Source organism: Sander lucioperca, chromosome 22 (genome assembly GCF_008315115.2).
Source record: "Sander lucioperca isolate FBNREF2018 chromosome 22, SLUC_FBN_1.2, whole genome shotgun sequence".
In the NCBI taxonomy this organism is placed as follows: domain Eukaryota; kingdom Metazoa; phylum Chordata; class Actinopteri; order Perciformes; family Percidae; genus Sander; species Sander lucioperca.
Window position 1 is genome coordinate 9,086,191 of NC_050194.1, and position 26,735 is coordinate 9,112,925.

At 39.9% G+C, this 26,735-nt stretch overlaps 1 protein-coding gene across 3 annotated transcripts in view; it reads left to right on the plus strand.

Moving 5' to 3' along the window:
- Positions 1 to 26,735, plus strand: part of LOC116046902 (zinc transporter ZIP11) — a 173,710-nt gene that overhangs the window by 109,271 nt on the left and 37,704 nt on the right. The window lies entirely within an intron of this gene.

The window sequence follows — 26,735 nt, forward strand, 5'->3', positions numbered from 1 at the left end:
TGACAGCAGGTGATGCTGCACTTTACACGCCTTACATGTTTATTTATCTTCTCTGATGGTCACACAGTTAATGAAGAAATAACTCATTATGATAATTATTAATCCAGGGTGTAACTCAACCTAATTTATTGAACAATGACAACCAGGTAGAAACAGGAACAAAAATAGTTGTCTTTTCTTGTATTGTTACCTGAAGGAGTTTCCCTGACTTTTAATAAGAAACGGCGAAAGTACAGAGTAAGACGAGACTGTCCTCCTTTGTCCAAAAAAACGAACCCATAGATTGTTTGTTCAAGCAGCTTATTATGATATTACAACCCATATTATGGTTATCTTGGTGGGCGCACTCTAGTGGCCGTAGTAATTATAAGGGGAGCAAGGGAGGAGGTCGGGGTGGACTTTCACCCAGGAGACGGCTGTTTGTGTCCCGTATGAAACCAAAAGTCAACGTTGACTTATTTTAACTTAAGGAATCTAAGTTACGTACATAACTACGTCACGTAACTGCTTCATGTATGAATGTACGTCAGTTAAGTTACTTAACAAATTCTTATTTTAACCCAAACCACGATCTTTTCCAAAACCTAACCAAGTTGTTTTGTTGCCTATACCTAACCAAACAGCAACCATGTGTTTAAGACTTTGACTGTTATGTTTAGGTATGAGGATGTGTTGATCTTCTGTCAACAGGAGGGGTGCCACTTTAGGAAACGCTCCTGTGGGTCATAGAAGAGGGTAGGAACAATTGACCTTTGTGGTCGTATGGGTTGGACAACTTTTGGGTAGGACACAAGCTTAATACACCTCCTCCCGTATACAGATTATTTATCATAGTTTACTTCTTGAACAGTTCACAATAAGCAGATTCAATTAATAGTAATTCATGCTCATGCTATAATCACACTACTGTCACAAGGTGGTTGCTCTCTGTTAAGGAAAAACACAGGAGCAGCACAACTCATTTCACACACGTGAAGAAGGTTCAGGAGACTTTGATGACTGACACAGGAGCATTTAATGAATTCCCAATTGAGGAGAGAATTAAGCAGGCAGTACAGTTTAACCACGATGGGTTATTGTGTCCTGTCTTCCTGAAGGTGTATTTGAACTCATGCTGGAGGCGTTAAGTTTAGCTGAATCTTCAAAGTAAAGAAAGATATTGCGGGCGCCTAAATATCTCAGCACAAACGAAATGTGTTATGTGTTTAGTTTCACTATGGCCCTTGGCAGGTTGAGCAGCACTGTCTTATCATACAGCTGTTACGTTTCCCGTCTTCCATGGAGGCACAGAAAGGAACAACTCCTCTGGGTTATGAGGTTATGTTGGCGACTGACCTGAAGGAGACCTGGGGTACCACTGTCTCAACTTACATAGCTTTAGTTTGTAAGCTGGAAATTCACTCTGACTTACCAATAAAAACCGGACTGGACTGTATCGGTGCACAAGAGAGCAGCTGACCCAGTTTGTCCATGCGTCACTATTTTTACAAGGATGAAGACACTGCAGCTAGCCTCTTGTGGGTCTTTCTGCAACCCCACTCTTTCTAAGTTGTTGCTAAGTCCAAAACAATAAAACTAAATAATGCACCTTTCTGGGATATTCTTGGCGTAGCACAAACTTAACAGCTCATCTGAATTGCATGAGGGCAACACTCCCAAGCTCTGTCAGGTGTGTACCATCAGTGCCCCTCCTGAGTTTCTGTTTATATGGTGGACATGGATAGGAAAAACTGTAATAGCAGGAACCTGCATGCGTTGTTGTCTCTAATTATGTAAAGTAATACATTAGCTATGTTGACGTGTCACAGCAGGGGAAGCACAAGTGGAAATAATAGCATTAACAATGGCTCTTTTCCAATAAAGTGTTCATGAAGCAATGTTAGTGAGCCAGCATACATAATAGCAAGGCTCTTCAACCTTCCTGACATGCAGAACGGTCTGTTGTAAAAAACGTTTCAGGCAGACTCAAGTGACAGATACCCGAGCACTGCTAATTAATCAAAAATAGCTGAAAGACTGAGTTAAATTTGAATGCCTTTGAATGCATTTGTCAGTGTATACACGTCTGACTCATATATGTATATACCAGTCAAAGGTTTGGACACACTTTCCCATTCACTTTAATGAGAAAGTGTGTCCAAACTTTTGACTGGTACTGTAAGGACTGGTGTCAAGGTAGAGCTGCTGAATGTTAGATCTGAAAAAGTCTTGAGTTGCACTGATGTTATTTTCAGGGACATTTCACAGTTAGCAGCTGGAGGTGTTCAACTGAAAAACAAGACAAAGCAAGGAAAGAAACTCTTGAGAACTTGTTAAAATTGAAAGAGTCTGCGCTCAGACAAAAAAAGGAACAAGAAGCCATATTCATGAACAAATACAATGACATTGTTCTGATAAGCTGTGACTAAAATATTATTTCTAAACCCTTGAAAAAGTATTTACCTTTTGAGAATGCTGTCATTTCAAACACCATGAATCCCTCATGTTGTTTGGCATGCCATTCATGTTTACAGTGTTACAATCGTACATTTCCTGCAGCTCTGAAGTCCACACATTGAATGTATATTTCAGACGGTCTTCAACGGATCAGTTACAAATTCATTGCATCCCTGTGGCTTGCCTCAGGGCATCCAAAGCGAGTCTGCCAACACAGTAAACAGAAAAGGGCACACATATTTATACATGTATAAATATGATTAGTTTGATTCCCATGTGCGCCTTGGGGCTCACATTGCCTTGTAGTTCACTGTATGTTTGACCGTGCAATACAGAGTGCAGCATGACTAGTAGGCTGTACGCAGAGATCTTTGAAAGTAGGGATTCACAATAGTTAGTGCCTGTGTAGCTCACTCTCTTGATCAGTTACATCATAAAATGTGTCTAAAAAAGGCTGAAAATGCCATAATGTAATGCCTGTGCATTAAATATCTCTAATAGAACAACTAGGGGTTAATTGCATTCTCGCATGGCACGAGTTCATTTGTAAACTAGAGCCCGACCAATAAAGGATTTTTAAGGCCGATACCGATACAAATATTTGATGATTTAAAAATCTGATATTCCGATATATTGGCCGATATATGTTAAAAAAATAAATAAATCCAGAAATGCAGAAAAAACAGATTTCCTTAACATTAGTTATTTGTAGTTATGAGTCCTCACTAAACTAATATGATAATGCAGTTTAAAAATAATGTGTTTTATTGTCTCAGCAGAACAGAGGAACATCAAAATATATTAAAGTTCTGATAAATAAAATGTATAAAAATACAAACTTAAGATATACAACTTTAAGTCCTTTGAACAAAAAAATCAAAGACTGTTGCCAACAGGGACGTTGTAGAGTGCCCTCTGGTGGACAAACTATGCAACACCAACACTCATAACATGGTTGAAGGGTGTTTCGTATTTTTTTAATATTCATTTATCAGAATCATTTGTCATTATAAATGATTCTGATGAATGAATATTTAAAAAGTACAATAAAAAAACAGACAAAACACCCTTCAACCATGTTATGCTGGCGTTGCATAGTGTTTTTGTTTTTGTTTTTTTTATCGGCCATTATAAATGCTGATACCGATAGTTTGGAAAATGCCTAATATCGGCCCGCCGATATATCGGTCTCTATTGTAAACACATAAAAACCATTGTGATTGATAATCCCTTAAGTGCACAATGAAAAAAAATATTTACTAAAATAATTAAAAATGGAGATGGAAATGAACCCTTCATATGCAGTTGACAAGTACAACGGTGGCAGATTTACCGCCCCAAATAGTTTTTGTAGGTTTGTCTGTCATTGTTAGTAATTTTCAAAACAACGGGTCCTTGATTTTAGGCAGAGGTAGACAAAAGCAGCTTCTTATTTCTACCTCCGGACTGTCAATTTTCACGACTGTAATGACTTCTTTTGCATGCAGATTGTTTCATCTGTAGCCAGCTGAAGTTGACAATAGCTTCATAAATTGGTTGAAAACGCTGACTCCAGCCGACCTTTTAATGTTTCTGGCTGACTTTTCTTTAAAGGGGTCCTCTGTAAAGGGTACCTGCACCTGTTTACTGCTTAGCTTACGTACCTGGACAAGTAAGAGATAAGATTAATGCTACATTGTTCGTATTTTCAAAAAGTATGTTTTTTAAAAAAAGAAAAAAGAAATGGCTTTTAGGATTGGATTAAAGGTTTGGCTGGAGTTGCTTTAGTGTTGCCTTCCCCAAATCAGTTCAGGAGCAGCTAATGTTAGCCTCTACACTCTGATTAGTGGCATCCAGGACCAGCTTCCACACAGTGGGGAGATACTAGCTACACAGCCGATGTACTATCATGAACACAGCTTTTTAATCACATAATCTGTAACCCCTAAACATAATATATTGTAGTATGAAATGCTGCTGGCCTTGAATGTAATGCTGGTTTTAATACCGCAAGTTTGAAGCTAGTTAGCTGGATATGCTAGTGTTAGCAGCTGACATTAAAACAGGGAAATACACTGTGTAATCCATTCCTTACACTGCTGCGCTTGTATTTCTGGTTTTGGAAAGGTCTAAAGAAGCCATCCAGACTCTTTCCATACAGAGAACTTCTCTAACTACAGCCCCATTCGCACCAGTTCAACAGCTAACTAAAATTGAAGGAGTCTCTTGTCTTGTCTGTCCTTCGATTTTCTCAACAACCATTTGCGGGTGTATTGCTCAGGACTCAAGGAAGTGCAATGTTGAGTGCAAGCCTTATCTATGGGACATATGTATGAGGAGGTACAGCTCGCTCTCCGTCACACGCTGAAGTACATTCAAGCACAGTCGAAGAAAGAGAGACCCGAGATGTTACATTATAGCAAACTCAAACATTGCAAACATCAGTGATGTAACTTTCAGAATGACCCTTTTGTTCCCAGACATAGCCCAGTCCCAAATACCTAGCTATTAGCTAATAATGCGTATACTCTAGCATTGGTAGGGGATGCAAATGTCATGACAGGCGTATTGTTCAGGAGCCAAAGAAGGGCAGTGTCGAGTGTGAAGTTGTTTGGATGAGCGTTTTTCAGAAAGCTGCAAGCAGCAATACCGGAGGCCAAGCAAGTTTCAAAATGTCCCAATTTGAACGGGCACTGTGGCAATGGTGTGCAAATAACAGATCAAAGACATTCATGTATTTCAGTCATGGCTCATCGGCATCATTGTCAGAGTCCCTGTTTTCCTACGTAGAATGACAACGGCCACAGAGGAGAAGCTGATTATAGCCTCAGGGCTCATGCTGACATTATCACTACTCACTACTTCACCATGTAGAGTATAAAATTGCATTACGTGGAGCTCAACAGGTTGTGTCTTAATATGTCATTTCTGGTAGCTTGTACAGTGCAATTGATATACAGTTCTGTCTATTCACTATGTAGACACCACACATTACAGTTAGGTTAGTCTATATCAACGACGTTTCATTTCCGAGATTGTTCAAGTGCCGCCGGAAATTCCACCGGATGTCCCTCATTTCGGCTGGATGTCCGTTACCTTCCGCTTTCTGAGATTTCTGTCGCACGACTAAAACGACTTTTGAACGTACACGTTCCACCAAAACAAGTTCCTTTCCGAGACTATTTTGCAGCGGCAAGCTGATTGTGATTGGTTTAAAGAAATGCCAATAAACCAGAGCACGTTTTTCTCCCATCCCAGAATGCTGTGTGGACTAGCCAGACCCTCCTCCGCAGCGCTGTGGAGGAAGGTCTGGCAATGTGAGACTACAGTTAGGTCAGTCTTCGATGCTCAGTGGGTAGTCTCCAAACTTCAGATCGACTTTGCCAGATGTCATCCATTATTGTGAGGCTTTCATTAAATACCTCTTTTGCGTCATGCACAGGGACACATCCTCAAACATTTAAACCCTACGACATTAGTATTACACTCTTACACTGACTCACACTGTTTCCTCTTTATCTTTCAATGTCTTTAGAGATTTTCTATTTTTGTTTTTGGAAAATGTTTCTGTCTTCAAATTATGTAGGAGTTTCGGTGGTTGGTCTCTCTTTTCAATCTGAAGATACTTGATTCATTTTGGGATGTATTTCCTCCTGTCCTTTGAAGTGCCTTCTTGGTTTTTAAAGCCTCTCTGTGAAGCAGCAGTCGCTGTCTTTTCAGCCATCACGGAAGATAAAAAACCAAAAGCCCCATCCTTTTAGTCCTTCAGATGTGTGGTATATGAATGTGGATGGTATGTTTTGCCTTTTTTCTAACCTTATTTTGATCTACTAAGCAGGATGTTGGCCGCTTAAAACGTACAAATTGATTTTCTGTTCAAAGAAAAAAGCTCTAAGAAGCCCTCCTCGCACTATCAATAAAACACACAGGCTGGAAAAACATGATTTGAATATCCATTTAAAAAGCTATAATATGTTGGTCCCTCCTGAAGCACAGCAGAAATGAAAAACATTTTCCCCATTGATTTTTGAGTCATTAGACGATTCAATTCTCAACTAGAGCAAATATATTTATATATTATATATACATTTCTAGTTCATTTTTACATGTTTATCCTCAATGTGGATTGAGATGTTGAGAATTGTTCATTCCTAAATGAAACCGGTTGAACATTTGATTTGAGTGGAGCGTTTTTGCCACTACTGGAGTTTAGGAGCCAAGCATAGCACTTTTTGTTAATATTTAAAGAACAATAGTTATTATTTCAAGACTTCCCTTGAAACCCTGACCCTAACCCTTCTCATATTTTTTGTTAAAGTTCTATATCGATGAACTTATTTTGATTGACAGCTGGGCCTCTAATTGGCAAATCAGCCACACCATAGTAATTGTGGGTGTGGTATAATTAATAGAGGGAAGTTGGAAACACCAGTGGAAGTTTTGGAGTCTTATCTCTAGTGGAGACCAAACAGTTTTTAATCATCTTTTTTTCATCTTATTTTAATATCATTTAAGAATCCATCAATATTATTTATTTTCCCTCATTCACACACATGCTACATTAGCCTACAACGTTTTGGTAGGATCATAGAGATTTCTATGGGTTGGATATTTAAGTTTAATTTGAGTTTAATTATTACTTTTAAACGATGTACGCACGGTGCCTGGATCAACGACAAAAAAACAACTCTTCTGTTGCTGGGGCAGTGGCTATCATTTTGAAAATGAATATCCACCACATTGAGCATTGCCCTGTCCCACTGGAATTAGACTTTAAATACACACTGCCCCATAAACTCCACAACACTAAATACAATAACACCACTGTACTGGAATGTTACACCTGTGACCAGGTGTAGAAACTGGGTAAAAAAAAAAATAGATACGCACCCTTGCTCATGCATAACTCAGACCATGCATACACATGTTTTTCTGGAGTCATTTGCAGGTGATACGATAAGGTGGAGTTAAAAAATAAGGTGAGAGACTGAAATTGAAATAATAAAGCATCATTTAGGTTGGGTGACAATCAAAAGCACACTCTAAAAAAAAAACTTCATTTCATTTGATCCTTTATGAGGAAGCACTTTGAAAAGACTGTAATAGTGCTATAAATTGATTCATTAATTATCTCCCATTTTTGATGATGCTGATTGAGATATCGTTGTTCGCAGGTACATGTCCTGAGTTAATTATATGGGCACTGTTAATGGCCATAGCCCTGTTTAATGAAGTGAAGTGAAGTGAGCTGCAAAGAATATTCTATTAATCGGTTTGGTGTAAGATATGAAATTAATTGCCAACTATTTTGATAATCGGTTTGAGTAATGTTTTAAGGAAAAAAGTCAAAATTCTCTGATTCCAGCTTCTTAAATGTGAAAATGTTCTGGTTTCTATACTCCTCTGTGGCAGCAAACTGAATATCTTTGAGTTGTCCACAACTCAAAGACAAGACATTTGAGGATGTCATCTTGGGAAAGTCAGCTTTAAAAAAAAAAACCCCGAAAAAAGGTTGACATTTTTAACCATTTTCTGACATTTTAGAGACAAAACATTTGATTTATCGAGAAAATAATTGACAATGAAAATAACTGTTATTTGCAGCCCTAGTGAAGTGAGCCACTTTAATAGACACAGGCTATCCTCTGACTCTTCAAGCCATGCAGCATGTTTAATAGATCAGCGCTTTGCCTCCTGTGGTTCTCCAGGTATTTGAAGTGGCAGGAAGCTCCTTGTAAGCATGTACCCACTTAAAGAATTCACACTTAAACACATGCAGGCACTAACTATTCCAGATCCTTCTAATACGTAATGCATGGCGTCCTAAATAATTCAGTCAGCATTAGGTGGAATCAAAGTGTGCCTTATGGCGTTGTGTTTATTTAAGTCTTAAAAATGTGTCAGTGCATACTAAGCAGCAAATACCTTGCAGAATATGAACATCCATACTTATGTTGCTCTCAATTTATGAGAGTATATAATATCGCTCTTAACTTAATGAAATCTTTTCTTTTTTTATCATATTTTTTCAGGCTTTAGGGCAAAAGCTACAGCCAACTACAGTGTACATGACCTATCTTTTACAAAGAGGAGGGGTTGCCATAGTTGGGATCAGAGGAATGTCTTAATGCATTTGACCAACCCCATCATATCTGTGCGATTGGTTTTCTGAAAATGTTCTGACAAGAGGAAGCATAAAATGTTGTTTTTAGATCCCAACTGTACCCTGAAAGGACTTTAATACCCCTGAATATGTTCTTTAAAGTTTAAGAACAAAAACTGACCACAGCATTACAGCAAACAGCTCCTGTAGCAGAATCCCAGCCAAATAACTGCACTTGCTAACCTGCTTGCATACACACATTGGCTTTGTTATGACTGACCTTAGGGAGTGTAGATAATGAGAATTTCCATGTTGGGTTTAATAATTCCTTTAATGGAAAGGGCTGCATGGGTAGATGCGCTACTTGCTAATGCTGAAACAGTCCAGTAGACAATGTTATGTTGTGGCTGGGTTAGTTGTCTACAGGGGGTGATTTTCTATTAGGCTTCACACTGATTAGCTGAAATGTTGGTAACACAAAGTTAGGGTTAGGTGTTTACTTGTCAGAGGTTTGATTCAGGTTAATTCGCTCACACCTTAAAGGTGCAGTATGTAACATTTCTGCATTAAAATGTCTAAAAACGACTATACCTATGTTATATATTTTGTTGAGTTGTGTACTTACACTATCTCAAATTTTTCCAACAATGTTCAAACCCAGAGAAATCTGTTATTTTAATGACACGGGACGTTTCATTGAGTCGCCTGTCAGTGGCATCATAAAACCTTTGACCCTCTGGTTCTCTAACTTCCGTCAAAACACGGGAACCCAGATGATACGTTCGATAGTAATTGTAAATCATACAATGTCACAGAAAGAATTATACTCAGTTACCGTAGTACAGCTTGCTTTCTGCCACACAGCATCATTGTGTCATTGATTACATGCCACTTATAACACAGTAATACAGCAAAGACCTTATTTATTGATACATTTCAATAGCGATCGATCCAGCTTAACGTTATGTGCTACGTTGAGAAGTAGCTCATGCTAATGCTTGGTGGGGGACGTTATAAGGTTACAACATAGTTCCAACACTTTCATGAAGTTATTTTAGGTATAATTGTTTTGATCAAGATAAAGTTAACATTAAACAGCACTGGGCTAACCCACGATTATGTTCGCCAGCTAGCTAGCATTAACGTTGTATAGATAGAGGACAAATCTAATGCTAATTTAGCCAGCTATCTCACCCTGGTTTTTCTGCCTCACTCCCCACCGCTAAGGGACTTCACTTGGGGACAAAAGTTAAAGGTGTGGAGAGTCCGGCAGCAACACCCGGCAGCCAGCCCATTGATATAGGCGTATCCTCGGCTGTTATACTCGGTGGCCAGCCCTGAAGATACTTGGCGGCCAGTCCCAGCCGCGAAGTGGTCTCAAGTGAGACAAGGTGAATGGGACTTCTTTTGGACTATTTTTGTGGACGTTTCTGTATTAGTTTATTTTATATAACATAGTGTTTACAGGTGTGTCAACTGCAGCGGCTGTGCAAGAAGGAAACAAGATGAATGAGGACAGAAACGTCCACATAAATAGTCCCAAAGAAGTCCCATTCACCTTGTCTCACTTCACCATCAACGGTTCAGTTTAATGTGAATTAGAGCAGTCGATTGCCCACTTACTCACTTACCAACGTCTCAGCTAGTGTTGTGTCAACTCGTAGTGATTAAAACAGCAGGTGGGTTAATGAATTTGTCCACCTATAGCTAGCAATAGTACGGCAGCACCCCATAACAGCCGACTCATAAAATATAAGGCTACTACCGCAGCCCCTAAGGGGGGGTAAAATGCGGCCTATATTATAAATGTTTTTGCCCACCATAGCCGTACTCTTTTGCTCAATAAGTAAGTCAACTCACCTAAGGCCTTCTTCGGCCAATCTCCTCTGAATCATGCTGGATGACACAGCTAACAGAGTTGCGATTTCTCGGGTCGATAGACCGGACAACGCAAAGTTATCCAGCATGTCGCCTGGAATATCCAGAGGCGGGCGTCCAGCACCTGTGCTTGTAGTACCAGTGGTAATGTTGACTTCTTGGACTTGGACATCTTCCACACAAACACGGTGCTCAATCAGTCTTAAACAATTTTAAAACTTTGTCGTCTATATTTCTTGAAGATCACTTAGTATTTCCAAAAATTCTTCAATATGTGCCAAAATAGTATCTGCTGATAAACCATGTTGATCAATTTGATCTTCTAATGATGGCATGCTATCCCGGAGCCCACCGATGTCTTCCATTATGGCCGCACTCTCACTTCGCCAGCCTTTTTTTTTGCCCACGGCTCTGTTCTGAATGTGAGATAGCCACGCCCCCTGATTTGCATATAAGAACTGGAAATAAATAGAGAATAAAAAAGAATAAATGTGGCATTAGGAAATAAAAGTCCACGGAAATAAATAAATGTGGATTTATGAAATAAAAGTCTGTTGAAATAAATAAACGTGGACTTATGAAATAAAAGTACCATGAAATAAGTAAAAGTAAAACCTTTTAATATATTTATTTAACTAATTGATTCATTATATATGAATATTTACATTTATTTAATTATTTATGTATTCATTGACTCCTTTATTTATTTAGTTATGTATTTCAAAGGCTTATCATTTATTTATTCATGTATTTATTTATTAATTTATTTATGTATTTATTCATTTATTTAATATTGGCATAACGACATTCCACAATAACCTCCTTCATGTACTTCACAATAAATGCATTTTGATGCAAAGGTCGTGGTCAGTCTGTACTGTGAAACCAAAACTGTTGACAGTAACATTCAGTGTCAGCTAACTTAACCAAAACTTGACTAAATATAGTTCTTCATAAAAATGTAATTTCTTCACTTTTTGACGGAGTTGTTCTGAAACATTTATAACAGGAGGTTGTTTTGAGTAAAGCTTTTTCCCGTAGCTGTGGTATGGACACAGAGGACAGCAAATGCATCATTGGTTCTTATCACAGCAACTCTGTCTCCCTACACAACACCACTAATTCCCCAATATGAGATGTGTTTTTTCCATAGAACAAGATGAATATGATGGTTTATCTGCACTTAGGTCAGGATATAGTATAGATTTAACTAAAGGTGTTTCCATAGTTGTAAGAAACCCCTTTTTATTGTGTGCACACCACATAAACTAGTAATGATCATAGTTCTTAGAACGCCGTTTTGAGGGACTTTTTTTTAGCTCCTACTGCTCTCCCAGCACAAGAGGAACCTTGAATGACATACAGTAAGTGTTCAGTGATTGGTCCAGACATAAGTGTACGTTGATGATTGGTCAAACACATGAGCCAATGCAGCACCGGCAACCGCCATTTTAAGCGCAAGCTAGCCTTCCACTAAATGAGTTATATGTTACAACTTAATGCTTTATCCACAAAAAACATTGCTATTGACAAATGAGTTACAACTTTTGTCAGCTAATTTTCTGTAACCGGATAGATAGTGTTAGCTAATTAGCCAGTAAGCTAGCTAGCCTGCTTGTAGCAGCCCTTGGAACTGAAATGAAGAGGAGTCGCGAAAAGGGTGCAATGAATTTATTGCCGCTCTTCCAGCACCGTGAAACTAAAAAGATATGATACAAATAAGAGCGAGTAAATGCGTTTATGCAAAATATTAACCTGATGCTCAAATGATAAATACAATAGGCTACAATAAAGCCAATGTTCACATTAAATTCACAAGTTGCTGACCCGTATTGACAAACTCCTAACCCAAGAAACATTGCAAATATCATTTAACACTTTGCATTACATAATGATTTTTTTTTTTGCATTTTTTAATAACTGAAAATGCCACTTAAAGATTTCATACCTCGCTACACTTTCCAAGGGTGCAAAGCTGGCGGTCTACTTAGCTGTTCATTATCCCCTTGCAGGTAGTTCACGACACACTTAACACAAGCATATACGTTCAAAAAGTAATCCGAAGCGAGGACATGCACATAAGCTTTGAGTAAAACAGTCGTTTTTTGTTTTTTTTTAAAGATAATTTTTTGGGGGTTTTCCCTTTATCATAGTGACAGTGGATAGACACGAAAGGGGGAGAGAGATGGGGGAAGACACGCAGCTAAGGGCCGCAGGTCGGACCCGAACCCGGGCCGCTGCAGGACTCAGCCCACATGGGGTTGAGTTTATATGCTGTGTAGTACATGTGGTGTATGTTTTACGCAAGAGAGCGAAAAAATATGGCTCTCGTCTAACAAGGTTTACTGCGCGCTGCAATCTGTTTATTTGGGGGGGGTTTTGCAGCTTGCCCCTGTTCCGTGTGATTTCAAATAAAAGTCTCTTAAACTATGGTCACTAAAACTGCTAATTCCACCATGTTTTAATGCTACACTGGTTACCAAAAAAATGAGCCAAATAGTGGGCTGTTGGCCAAAACGATCCCTCCGCCTCACTCCCAGCCGCTAACAGACCTACCAGCTAGCTAGCTAACTAGCCTGCTTCGGAGACAGACAAGCTAGCCACTGTAGCTAACTAATAGCTAACTAATATTAATAATATAGGGAATGATGCGGAGGGACCTGTCGGCTTACATTACTTTAGCGTTCCTATTGGCGGTGTGAATGCAAACAGAGAAAAAGCCCTTAAAGCTACATTCTCCTGTTTTCTTTGGTGATTTGGAATTGATTTGATCATTGCAACTATAACAGTTCAGCCACTTTTTTTCGGCCAGTGCCAGCCACGGTTTAGAAATTAGTTAATTTATTTATTATTTATTCCATTTCTGGACGAGCAAAATTCCAAAATGACACCAACAAACACAACCCAAGCTATTACACTACACACAAACCCATTACCTATAATTAAATACAAACAGAGGGGCAAAAAGACTTTTATTAAAGCTGAACAATTTGTCACAATCAATCAGTGGTGGAAATAACTAAGTAGGCTACACTTACTCAAGTACTGTACTTAAGTAGAATTTTGTGGTACTTGTACTTTCCATTTTTTGCTATTTTAAACTTCTACTTTGCTACATTTGTACCTTTAACACCACTATTGATGTGGCATTTATAGTTTCTTTTTACATGAAACATGAAAAACGATACTGTATATGCTCAAATGATCAGTCCTTCCAGAATTTTTTTTTTTGTGATTATTGCGGGCAAAAATCCTTGATTATGTGGCACGTTTTCTTAAAAAATGCGATGGAATATGCAGGATATTTATGCAATTTTATGCGATGAAATTGCGGGAACTTGGAAAAATTGCGGGAACTTAAAAATTGCGGGAACTTGCAAAAATTGCGGGAACTTGCAAAAATTGCGGGAACTTGCAAAAACTGCGGTTTCATCATGGCTTCATCGTGGGGTTTGCAGCTTTTCGATGATGTTCACATCGTGTAATTATGTCACTTCATAACGTTCCCATGGCAACAGGGTAAAATGGCTGCTCTTGTCTGAAGTAAACGCAACATTTTTCAACTTTCTGCTAAGATATATGTGACTTTTTTGCAATGAAAATGCGGGGATTATGAAATCATGCAAGCCCCGCATATTTTGCGCGGAAATCGGCAATTTATACGGCGAAAAAAAAATGCGCCCCCCCCGCATAAATATGCGGACTTTGGCTGATTATGCATTGAATTATGTGATCGCATAATCGCGTTTTTCTGGAGGGACTGAATGATATGATGCTTATATATTTTTTAATTTCTTTGACATATTCTACAGATAAGTTATAGACATTGAAACTAAAGTTAAAGGTGTTGCTGGTATGATGCCAATATTAACAGTCTGTCATTTTTGCTGAGAACCGCGCACGACAGACAGGGAAAATCGAATCAAAGACGAATCTTTGACGCCCCGCTGCAGGGCGCTGCTCACAGCAGCGCCCTGCAGCAGCGCCCTGCAGCGCCCTAATTACTGAGGTCCAGGACCTAATTTACCTCATAGCTGGCTACAGTCATGTTTTGGCTGTTTTTCTCAGACTGTACTCCTGAGGGCTTTTCTGCGCTGAGAAACCATGTAAACAAGAAAGAAGAAACAGTGTTTTACTGTGTATTCGCTACCTCTTTTTGGATGTAAAGCTTCATGGGGATTTCACATCAGAACCACAGTGGGAACCTTGTTAGAACTTAGAGCAGGTGCCTACTACAATCAGACACTTAAGCAGCTCATTTTCTTTTCTCCACACACTCACACTGGAGGCACAGCAGGGAGTACTTTATGAGACCGAAAGCAAATAATAGGCCCTTGTGAGACCAAAAGCTTAACTTTTTCACTCCAGTAGTAAAGTAGTTTTCTGACAGTAAAAGGTACACATCTGTTGCAATTTCTCTTGAAACAAAGGTCCAGTGGCATTTTGCCAGGATGTTACAGTAATTATAGTTACAGTAATGTGTCTATGTATTACAATGCTGGCTAGTTAAGATTCAAAATATAATGTATAATCACAACTTGAATGGCATCCATATTTGGCCATTTCCAATTAGGACCAATATTTTAATTTGAACTGATATTTGAATTATTCTCTTTTGTGCAAGACACTATTGCAAACTATAGTCATACTGCAGCTATTGTGCATATTCGTCCATCCTAAAAGAGGATAAAACGTTGTTTGGATATATTTGCTAAAACAGCGTCAAGCCTCTGGGTGAGCATGAGCTATGGCAGTAGATGACTGACATCTGGTGGTCGATGTTGCTAGGAAGCATGTGGTCCAATTTGGTGGTGCTTTACTAACTGGAGCATTTTTCCCCATTTTTTTTTTTTTTTTTGACAAGGCCACACAGTGATGGCTATCAAGATATCTGTCCTTTTTACAACATTCAACATGGACACGTCATGCTCTTACCTTTTGTATTCCGCTATGAAAGTAGAAGCTACACTTGGAAAGTGGATGCTAGTTATCCTAGCTTGCTATCATTAGCACCGATTCCCACTAGACGCTAGTTTTTATTTGTGTTATTTCCGCACCGTCTGAGTCATCATCAGTTCCAGCACACTCAATGCTGTCTGGCTGTGTCTCTCTTTTATGAATCCAGTTATTGTAATGCCATGACCAGACAGTCAAAACTCACAACAACAGGTAGTCCTGGAACTTCAGCCTTATTACCTTGTGATTTGAATCACGACACAAAGTAACATCGCAGAGTAACATCACAGTTTGCACTTTTTATGCCTCCACGCCGGCAATAGACATGGCCTGAGGCATTATGTTTTCGGGGGTTGTCCATCATTCCATCCGTCCCATTCTCGCAAACGTGATACCTCAGGAACGCCTTGATGGAATTTCTTTAGATTTGGCACAAACATCTACTTGGACTCAAGGATGAACATATTATATTTTGGAGGTCCTCACAAAACATGTTTTGGGCCATAACTCAAGAATTCTTACGCTAATGATGACCAAATTTCACACAAATGTCCAATAGGCTAAAATAAAAAAGTGATGACATTTTTAATCCAAAAGGTCAAATGTCAACTTCACTGTGACATCATAATGTTCTGCAAAAAAAAGGCTTTTCTGGCCATTATTCAACACCATAACTCAGGAACAGAAGGGGAGACTGTGACCATATTTCACATTTGGTCAGATACTGAATTGGTGACCCTAATCTGGGATGCCCACCTTGAAACTGTGGTGATGTTATAGATCTTCTGTGCTGCGGGGTTGAAGATGTTAGTGAAGCATCCAAGTTTTTCAATTTGTAGCAACATCCATATTTGAAGCAGTGTCTACAGTCATGGCTGTTATGTTGTGTTCTATCCTGATCCTCTGGTAGTCCAACATTAGCTTATTGGTTTTGCTGATATTGAGCTTCAGGTGATTGTTGTTGCAACATGTGAAGACGCTCTCTGTCAATCCTCTGTAAAAAAAAAAAAAAAAAATTACTGTCTTTTGATAGTCAAAAAAATTAAAAGAAATGCCAAGGATTAGTGCTGCACAATTAATCGCAATTTTATCGAAACCGCAATATGAACATATACAATAAATACAATAAATGGAAGTGGGACATAATTTAATGTCGGCTACGGACGTACAACTGCATTGTAAAGGTAGGCCTATTTTATGAATGAAATAGACATATTACAAACCTGAGGGCTAATTCGGGGACGTTTTTTAAACATTTACAATCCCGTAATTGTCTCCATCTGTTGAAAGCCCGACCAAAGGTGACTCGCATTATCGCCCGTTGTCTTTCACTTTCCCTTTTAGCTTTTAGATTTTAGTTTAATTTCCTTCTTTCCTGTGATGGCCCTGCCCCTGTATCAGCCATAACTACAACAGATAACTTCCAAGATAACATTAAAACACAATTAGGCCCAGCCTTGGATACGCAAACACAAGCTTTTCCGGTGTTCAGCCGAAATCTGTGACCCATCAGAAAGTGTGCTCTGTAGCGCCGTCTACCAGCCGCAAATCATTTTGTGACTTTGCGGGAAAAATCGGACCAGAGTAACGGCACTAATAAAAAACTACGTAAAAATAACGTTCTTTTCACTGTTAGTCTTGTTTGCTGTTACGGGTCATTTATGACCATTTTATGAAAAATGACAGAGCTTCAAAAACACTAAAAAGTTACATATAGTCTCTTTAATTAAGGTACACGATAATGCTTTTGAAGATAAAAAAAAACAAAACACATGATGTCTGCAAAGAGTTCAGCTCCAGGGTCAAAAGGTACAATTTTACTCTTGAGTGTAGTTATCAAAGAGCTCTGGATTTTTCAGCTAATCTGAGATTCAAACAAACAACGTTTCTGGCCAGAAGTGTGCTCCTCTCATCTGTATGCTGCTGTTCGATTTCCTGCCGGTGCGTTTCACGCCAGTTCATTGCCTTTTGATGAGGAACATTATTGCTGCGTCACCTTCTCTCAAACCTCAAAGGACATGGCGGAGGAAGATTTGATGAATGTGATAGAGGAACGGATGTTTTATGTAGAGTGAGACCAACAGGGGAAAGATGTGAAACTCTCTGCGACTGCCTGGGCTTAGTTTTTCACCAATGTGTATCTCTCCTTCTAAATTATTTATAGCTGTCTTCCTTTTCTTTATTTTGTTTTCTCTCTCAGGCTGTCACGCACAGATTTAAAGACATAGAGAGGGAACTTTCCCTGTACTTGTTTTCATTCTTGTACTCCTATTCCATTTGGAGTGTGTCAATCTTGAGAAGTTTGGAGGGAATGGGAACCGCAGCACTTAATTAATTGAAGAAATCTACGTGGAATCTCTCCCTGTCTCTTCAGTTCTCCAGCTCAGCAGGTTTCTTGGCAACCACTGAATCAGCAGGTTGTCCAACACGAAAACGCCTCTGGGTCCACACAGTTTTTTCTTTTATTCTTCTGCTCACCGAGAGGCTAATTGATCTAATTGTTTCTCTCGTCTTTTTTTTTTTTTTTTTTTTTTTTTTTACTTTCTCGTCTCCCTTACATAGCTGCACAAATCAAATGGCCTTCCAACACTGAAAGTTTCTAATTAGTCTCCCTGAGGAAAACCTGAGGCATTTTCAGTAATGTTGATTGTTTGGACAGCCATCGCAGATGGAAAGCAACCAAGGAAAACAGAAAGATGATATCACAAATCCATTTCCCATGAGCCAGGCCTCCAATAGATAGCTTCGTCACTAGGACATGTTCATTTAATGAAATGGTAAAAAGGTATACAGAGTGATAGGTATCCATAACATGTACACAGTACAGATTTATAGTTATCATCCATTAATGTGTTTTTAAAGTTGTATTTCTGTCAGCTAAAATTTGATAAACATCACATGGTTATTGCTTGGTGGAACCTTCATTTATATGACATTCATTTTATTGCTAGTGCCTGCACACTTGAGTTGATTGGCAATTACCGGAGCAGGGAAAAACAGAGGGAAGGATTGACATTTAAGGAACCTCATATTGAGCAGTTTTTTTTATCATGAGAGGGTACTACTCAGCCTGTGAACAGTTGGTATAATGTCTTCTGTGGATCGGGAGGATTATTGTCATGTTATAGCCGCTTATGATGTCATCAGAGTTTTCTTGGGTGAGGCTTGGAGTCTTTAAATGTTTACCAGAAAGCCTGCACTACAAAGTGAGATATTTGAAATACATGGGTGTTTACCAGGCAGGGCGGGGATCTGGTTGTATTGCAGTAATTGCAGGATTCATACTATGGACTAAAAGTAAGGATATCTCAACCTCTGCTGCTTTGATTTTGCCATCTTTTTTTTAAAAAAATTTTTTTATCTATGATTCTCAAATCCCCCAACTCCCAGTATAATAGCATGCTGGAGTATTTGTAAAGGACAAATCCTCCTTCAGGCATTAAGAATGGCTGTGATGTACCTTGCATACTTTAGTGCATTTTATTGGACAAATGTAGACGTTACTTCAATGTCTTTCTTGAAGGTTTTTCAATCAATGGCCAAGGGCATTTTTTAAAACCTCCTACCACCTAATTATGCTTTAGGAACACGCCGACATATTGGGACTTTAGCTTATTCACCTTATCCCTCAGAGTTAGATAAGTCCATACATACCCTTCTCATCTCCGTGTGTGTCATAACTCTGTCTGACACCCCCACCGCTAGCTAAGCCTAGCCCAGATCCTGGAGGTAACCGGCTCCATCTAGCCTACTGCTCCCAATAAGTGACAAAATAACGCCAACATGTTCCTATTTACATGTTGTGATTTGTATAGTCACAGCGTGTACAAATAACAAGGTCACATGAGACACAGCCATCTTCTAACCGGATACAAACTGGGAACTATTTTCTCAGAAAGGCGAAGCACTGCTATGTGCGCGGAGTGATTTGCTTGCAGCACCTGAGAAGCCCCGTGGTGAGGAGCAGAGAGCGTAATTTGTCATGTGGCCCAGTAGATTTATGTTGGCACAGCCTGATACCTACCGCAGGGCCTAGTGACAGGTCAAAAAATCATTTAAAATGAATACTGGGCTTTCCATAGGAACCCTACTTTGGCACATTTATCTGTGTTTGCCCCTGGTTAATTGTAGGCCTTTTTCACAGAAAATATGTTGACATGTATGCAATGAATGTTGGCTGATTTCCATTTAACTGCTTCAGTTGTCAGTCACACTGTCATGGTTTACCGGTACACTTGAAATGAAGGGGGTATAATCGATAACGTTATTAGTATCGACTGTGCCTTTTCTTCTATGACAAGTCCTAATGTCTGCTGTGAAAAAGATCCATGGCTTTGACCCTGATGAGCGTGCGGTGCTTCATGTCCAACCTTTTGTAAGTGCTAATGAAATAAAATGCTTTTGCTTTTGTTCTACAAACAACATGAAATGTATTCAACCTTAAAGGACAATTCCGGCGCAAAACGAACCTAGGGGTTATTAACTGTTGTGTACCTATTCTGTCGCTCTCTGGGACATGTTTTCATGCTAATCGAATGAGTTTGGAGCTTTAACGGGGCTACCGCGGACCGCTGGTTAGCTTACAATGCTAGTATGTAGGGCATGGGGACACTCAAATTAAATCGCTATTTAATACCACTAAAAAGGCTCGAAATATCACCACACTTTAACGTTAGCATAATTAGGGTCCCTAAATGTGAAACGAAGCATTGACAACATTGTAAGTGTACAGATAGTTTATTAAAAAGATAGATTATAAAGACAGTCGCGTTCATGTTTACTTGTGGGAGCCATCTTGAAAACCAGTCATGACTAGTCGAACGCCGTGCAACGTGGAATTCCCATACTGTCTACGGAGATTCCACGTTGCACAGCGTTCGACTAGTCGTGACTGGTTTGAGTGTCCCCATGCCCTACATACTAGCATTGTAAGCTAATCAGCGGTCCGCGGTAGCCCCGTTAAAGCTCCAAACTCATTCGATTAGCATGAAAACATGTCTCAGAGAGCAACAGAGCAGGTACACAACAGTTAATAACCCCTAGGTTTGTTTTGCGCCGCAATTGTCCTTTAATTGACACCGAAGAAAAAACAAATAGCAATTCTGACTCCGAGCCTTTTGCTTTCTTGCCTGTGTTTCTATGCTCACTAATTAGCATTTTTCATGTTGTGCTTTTTTTTTAAAAAACTGGATGAAAACACAGAGTAAGAGATAAGGAGGAAAACAGAGCTAGAGACAGATGGACAGCCAGGCAGGCAGGAATATATAGAGCAGATGAACCACCCCGAAGCGCGGTAGGAAGATAATTCTCCTCTAACGATATACTAAAACCCAGATGATATCTAGGCATTCTGTGCTTGATCTGTTTTTTTTTTTCTTCTCTGCAGTCCTTAGTGTTTGTTTGTCTTTTTTATGATGTGCCATAAGGTTAGGTTACAGGTTAAGACATTTTAGTCAAAGCAAAGACATTGCAAACAGGGAGTGCACAAATACATTGAAATGTTCAAAATATAAGCAGCTCATGGTCATGAATCAATGTTCAGCAATTTCCCCCCTGTGTGGGGTTGTGAGTGACAAGCAGATGGATACCAAATATATCAGTATTATAGTAGGGTTTATACTGGACTAGTCTCCCATTGCCAGACCTATCTCCACAGCGTGGTGGAGTAAGGTCTGGCTACACCACGGACATTATGGGATAGGACAAAAAAGAAAAAAAAGGCTCTGGGTTGTTTGCATTTCTTTAAACCAATCCCTATCGTCTTGGGCGGCGCTAAGTTCCAGCCTGCAACGTCCCAGTTAGAGAGTAAATGCCGTAAACATATTCTTGGTAAATCTTTACAGTCATTCCCCGAAAGAACCAAGCAGGCCTGCCTTGTTGCACGATCCAAAATGTCTTCAAAACTTGCCATTTTAAGCGTGCAACTTGCTAGCTCGAAGTTTGTTCTTGTTTCCCGTAGCAAAGGGAGTTTGAGAATTGCAACAGACAGAGAGCTGAAGGTGAGGGGCAGATGCATTCCTCCTCTTCCAATTACTGATAAATAGTGACATTACCACGCTATTATGCCCATCAGAAGTTACAGAGGAGATTAACTACCACCTGGTCACAAACCAGCGGGAGACAAACTCTTGCCCAAAAATGTGGTAATTATTCTCACTGTGATATCCACAGGAAGGCTGTTTCCTGCAGCACTGCAGATTTGTTCAGACAAAACAGAGGTAATAAGGAGGAAAAACATTCAGAGCTACAACAAAAGAGAGTGGAAGAGAGGAAGAGAAAGCCCAGTGAACCACATCAGCACTAAACACAAAGTACAGACAGGCTGATGGGAATGTCAGTAGCTTTGTAGGTATTTGGTCATAAAACAAAGAGTTGGACAGATTAAATGATGACCATATGGTGGCGCTGGGTGAAAAGTCAGGGATAACCAATGTTATTCCAATTCATCACCATGAATTAATGTAAAAAGATCAGATGGCAATCCATTTAGTGGCCAAATGGTGAAACAACTGACTGATGTTACCATCCTTCTAATGAAAAATAGAAAGAAAAAACCCCACTTAAAGCAGGCTTCAGCTATACCCAGAGGAACAATATGAGTATGCTCCATGGTTCATAATGTGGCTCAATTTTGGTTGAAATGAAATAGTTTTTCTATGTTTGAGCCGTCCGTTTATTTTCATGCTCATAATGCATATTTCCACTGAAAGTTGTGCTCTGTCCTTTCAGTTTCCCAAAATAATTTGGTGCCGCTTGTTATTGTTGAAGCGATAAGAATGATTATACATATACTAGATCGATATTGATGGCAGAGAGGTATCAGAGGAGACAAATGGCATGTGTCATTTAGAAGCGTAGTTGGATCAATGGTCTCTGGTGCAAGTTGTTGCAACACACTATCTGTTTCTCTCCCTGCTTATATGATTAGTTTTTAAAAATATTTTTTTTTTCCTCATTGGAGGTATGTATGGCACAGCTTATATATATATATGTGTGTGTGTGTGTGTGTGTGTGTGTGTGTGTGTGTGTGGTGTCTCTCTGCACACGGTGCCATGATATGCCCATAAGGGTCAGACAGTTGCCTGGCAACAATGGCCAATGGACCCATTAAAGTTTTGCTGTTTACTGGTTCGTTTTCCCTCTCTCTCTCTCTCTCTCTCGCTCTCTCTCTCTCTCTCTTTCTTTCTCGCTCGCTCTCTCTCTCGCTCTCTCTCTCTTTCTCTCTCTCTTTCTTTCTCTCTCTCTCTCTTTCTTTCTTTCTCTCTCTCGCTCTCTCTCTTTCTTTCTCTCTCTCTCTTGCTGTCTCTCTCTTTCTTTCTCTCTTTCTCTTTCTCTGTCTCTCTCTCTCTCTCTCTCTCTCTCGCCATCTTGCTCTCGCCCGCCGTCTGTTATCGTCCTCTTTCACATACCATCACTGTCTGTCTCTCACACGCTGCTAGTCGTCTTCTCTGTTCCAGTTCAGTTTGAAAGCAATGATAATAATGTTGTTTTGTATCCGCTGGGTGTGTTAAGAGGCTGTGTTTGCTTCCACTGTCACCATGATAATATGTCAGGGCTTTGTATCTGTCAGCATGATTTGGAGTTCTTTTTGGAGTGTTTCATCTTGTTCTCCTACTTGAACGTCTACCTGTGGTTGCTGTGTCCATTTCAAAACAAGATGGAAACTGTAACGTGGCCGGTGTTGTGTGATATTTTCATAATACATTTTCTTGTGTCCTGACTTTTTTTTTCTTTCTTCCACCTCTGCTGCTTCTACAACAGCAGAAGCAGGAGGACAAACTGACACGTGCAAAACAGGTGGAATATGGAATATAAATTGCCTTTATCTGTTAACAATCTTGTTCTCTGTCCTCCTTGGTGCTTCAGAGGGAATTATGCAAAAACAAAAAGAGCTACCTTACAGTTTGCCCTTGCTCGGCGTTTGTGACTTTATAATGTAGTGAATGCTATTGAAAGAGGCTACAAGTTGATGAATACAAAATGTGGCAGAGCATGAAGGCGTTTTTTAAATCATTTGTTACTCTTATAGCTCTTAGTTAACCATTTGGATTGACATTATAGTTGCGGAAAGGATATTGTTAATGTTACCATAAAGTCAGTGGCCCTGAAACGTGCGTACGACCTAAAACAGGCGTAGGACGGGCGTACGCCGATCCCTACGCAAAGCAAGGCATTTATCAATTTGAACGTGAGCGTAGGCTGCGATAAAATCTCACGTCTGGTCTGAACTCGTGTACGCAAGTTTTCGAGTCAGCGTGGACTTGCGGTGCAGCATATAATCAGTTTAACAGGAGAAGGAGAAGTCATCAGTTGATCACTTATCAGCAATGGCAGATCTAGCTCTTATAGAGGACCTCTATGTTCCGGTAACAGTGCACAAGTACGCGCACGGGCCACGGTGGAGCGCTCCATCGTTGGTATGTTTGGCAATGATATTCAATACAGGAAACATGACGATGCACAACATTTTTATTTATTCTTCAGGTTTTCGGCAGAGGACACACGCTCTCCCTCACAGCTTTTGGCTCTGACTCATGAAAAAAACACGAGTAAAATAAAAGACACTGCATAAACTCCGCTACTGTGTGTTTATTTAAATATAGGTACACCATGTAGGCCTAAGAGATTGCAATATAAGCCTGTATATTACTATTAGGACTATAGCATACATATGTCAAGGATGCAAATAAACTTCAGCTGGGGTCCGATTTACCACGGCAACACTGTTGCATCAGTGATCTCTTTCCATTCCTCATTCTTTCTACAGCCTTTAATACCAGTTTTCAGGCTGCCAAATAGTACACACGTTAGTGCAAATAAACCTGAGATATCAGGGTTTCAATCTCCACCTCTGAAAAGTGCCACTTCTCAGCCGGATTACGTCTCGCCATGTCGTAAATTTTAGGGGCGAGGCCTCAAAACCGAGAATATATAGGGGCGTGAAATTTAAATTACGATCGTTTCCAGCCGCTGCATTTATCAACGTACGACCATTCTTACGCTCTGATTGGTGTGATACGAACGTTTCATGAATCACACGTGAAGCCTGTCGTAAGATGATTTCTGCGCTCATATCTGCGCTGGTTTCTACGTTAGGTTGATAAATGAGGGCCAGTGAGTGAGAGAAAGTCCTGTGTTTGTTTGACCCATCCAGCACCCCTAACCTGCCTCCTTATGCAGAATTTCACGCTCTTACAGTTGGAACCCACCGGGTACTTAAGTGTCACGTAGCGTAGATACGTGCCTGATCATGCTCCTGATCGTGCGCCTGGCCATTCATAATGGACGCGTATTTCTACGCGCCTGTCACACAGCGATCCTTCTCCTCTCTGCTCTCTCTCTCTCTCTCTCTCTCTCTCTCTCTCTCTCTCCAATGGAAAGAGACAGGATGAGTGGCGAAAACTGTGGTAATTGTAGCCTATATGTGGCTGTGTGTGTGTGTGCGTGTGCGTGTGTGCGCGTGCGTCACTCTCTCTGTTCGTCCATCAGTCTCTCTCTCCGTGTGCCTGATCGCGTGTCTCGCTGTGAGAAGTCAAGACAGCCAAAATCACCATGAACTTAGGTATTTAATTTTGAGTGTGTTTTATTTTTCTAAAGTATCCGGCTGCACTGTGGTCTTCCTGTATGTGATTACCTTCCTGGCTTGACACATACGCTCGCATCTCGCGCAACAAATAGAGGAGACGTGCGGGCTGACATGGAGGCTACGCGGACGCTATGCGGATGGTCCTCGCCCGGTATGAACAGACAGATTGGGTAACATGGGTGGCGAAATGAAAATAGCTGCGCTACGCTGCTATACGTGACGCATACACGATGCATACGCCCGGAGTGTTTTGGCTGTTATACTTTGTCTCCTCACTTCCTTGTTTGCTCTCGCGATACTACAGTCACAATCGCTGCCTGCAAAACCGACCCATGCGGTCGTTTTCTGGGTGAGGACGGGCTGACCCGTATAACTCGCAGTGTTGAGTCAGAGCGTTACAATTGTTAATGAACCTCAGGGAACTATGGTAAACCATAAAAACACTGGTAGACATAGGCATGCAGATGATCAAAACCTTACCGTTGTTAACATGACGAGGTGCTTATATTTTCCTAGAAAGCATAATAGTAGATACTATCTCACATTACATAAAGAAAACCCAGGTATAAAGTCAAGTCAAGTTTATTTCATCCATAGAAATGGAAATTACAGTGCTCATACCCACGTTAATGCCCATAAAAAGATAGAGCATAAATACAATACAAATAGACCATAAACACAGTACAGAAATTATACAAATGTACGTTTAAAGTGCTTGTTGTGCTGTCTGATAGCCTGAGGTATAAAGGAGAGAGCATACCGCTTAGTTTGTGTCACAGGAGGCCTTAGCCTACCACTACGTTCCATAACCCTACCAGTCAAATTACCATGAAGAGCGTTATTTTAACTCTCCCACCATTTTTCCAGCCCTTTTAGTCACTCTATCAATCCTGGCCTTCTCAGTTGCCCCAGCATTCCCACCACACAGTAACTCCAAACACTACATATAACTGACATAAAAAAACATTCTCACCACATCAGTATTTACCTTAAAAGATTGCAACTTCCTCATACAATATACACGTGGACGTAATTTTTCCATCAATAAGTCAACATGATCAGACCATGTTAGCCTGTCATTAAAAACAATGCCCGAATACTTGTATGTGTTCACCCTTTCTACTACTGAACCTTTGATTTCCACTCCCTCAGTTCTCATCTTATTTCTCCTGTAATCAATTACTAATTCTTTAGTTTTCTTAACGTTGAGTTCTAGGAAATGAGTGTCGCAATAATCAACAAAAGCTTTTATCTCATTTTGATAGCGACTATAGTCATCATTTTCAGTTAAACCAATGAGCGCTGTGTCGTCCGCAAATTTAACAACTTGACAGTTTGCCTGCTGTGGAGCAGTAGTCTGCAGCACATCGAGGGTGGGCTTTCGATTAGACCAAATAAATACACCCTCGATGTGCAATGGAAGTTTGTTGAACAATATGCTTAGCTCACAGTATTCAGTGTTCAATCTTACAAAAGTTAACAGCCAAGTCAACATAGAAATGTTTCAAACTTTGCACTTGTCACTCAGCATAAATGAGTTAAGTTTATCTGCTCCCTTGCTTCTGATGTTTTTTTAAATATATTTAGATATGTGAATGTCTGTATCCATCATCCATTATTAGTAGGAGCACAGGATGTCCTGTCAGCTCTGTCTACATCTGATCTTAACACTTTCTCCTTTAGTGTCACCCTCTTTATATCAGTCTTTTTGGATTGGACATGTTCTCTTATTCTCTCCCTGCCTTTGTCTCTTGATCTCTGCACTGATAACTAAAAACAGTTTCTCATTATTCCTGT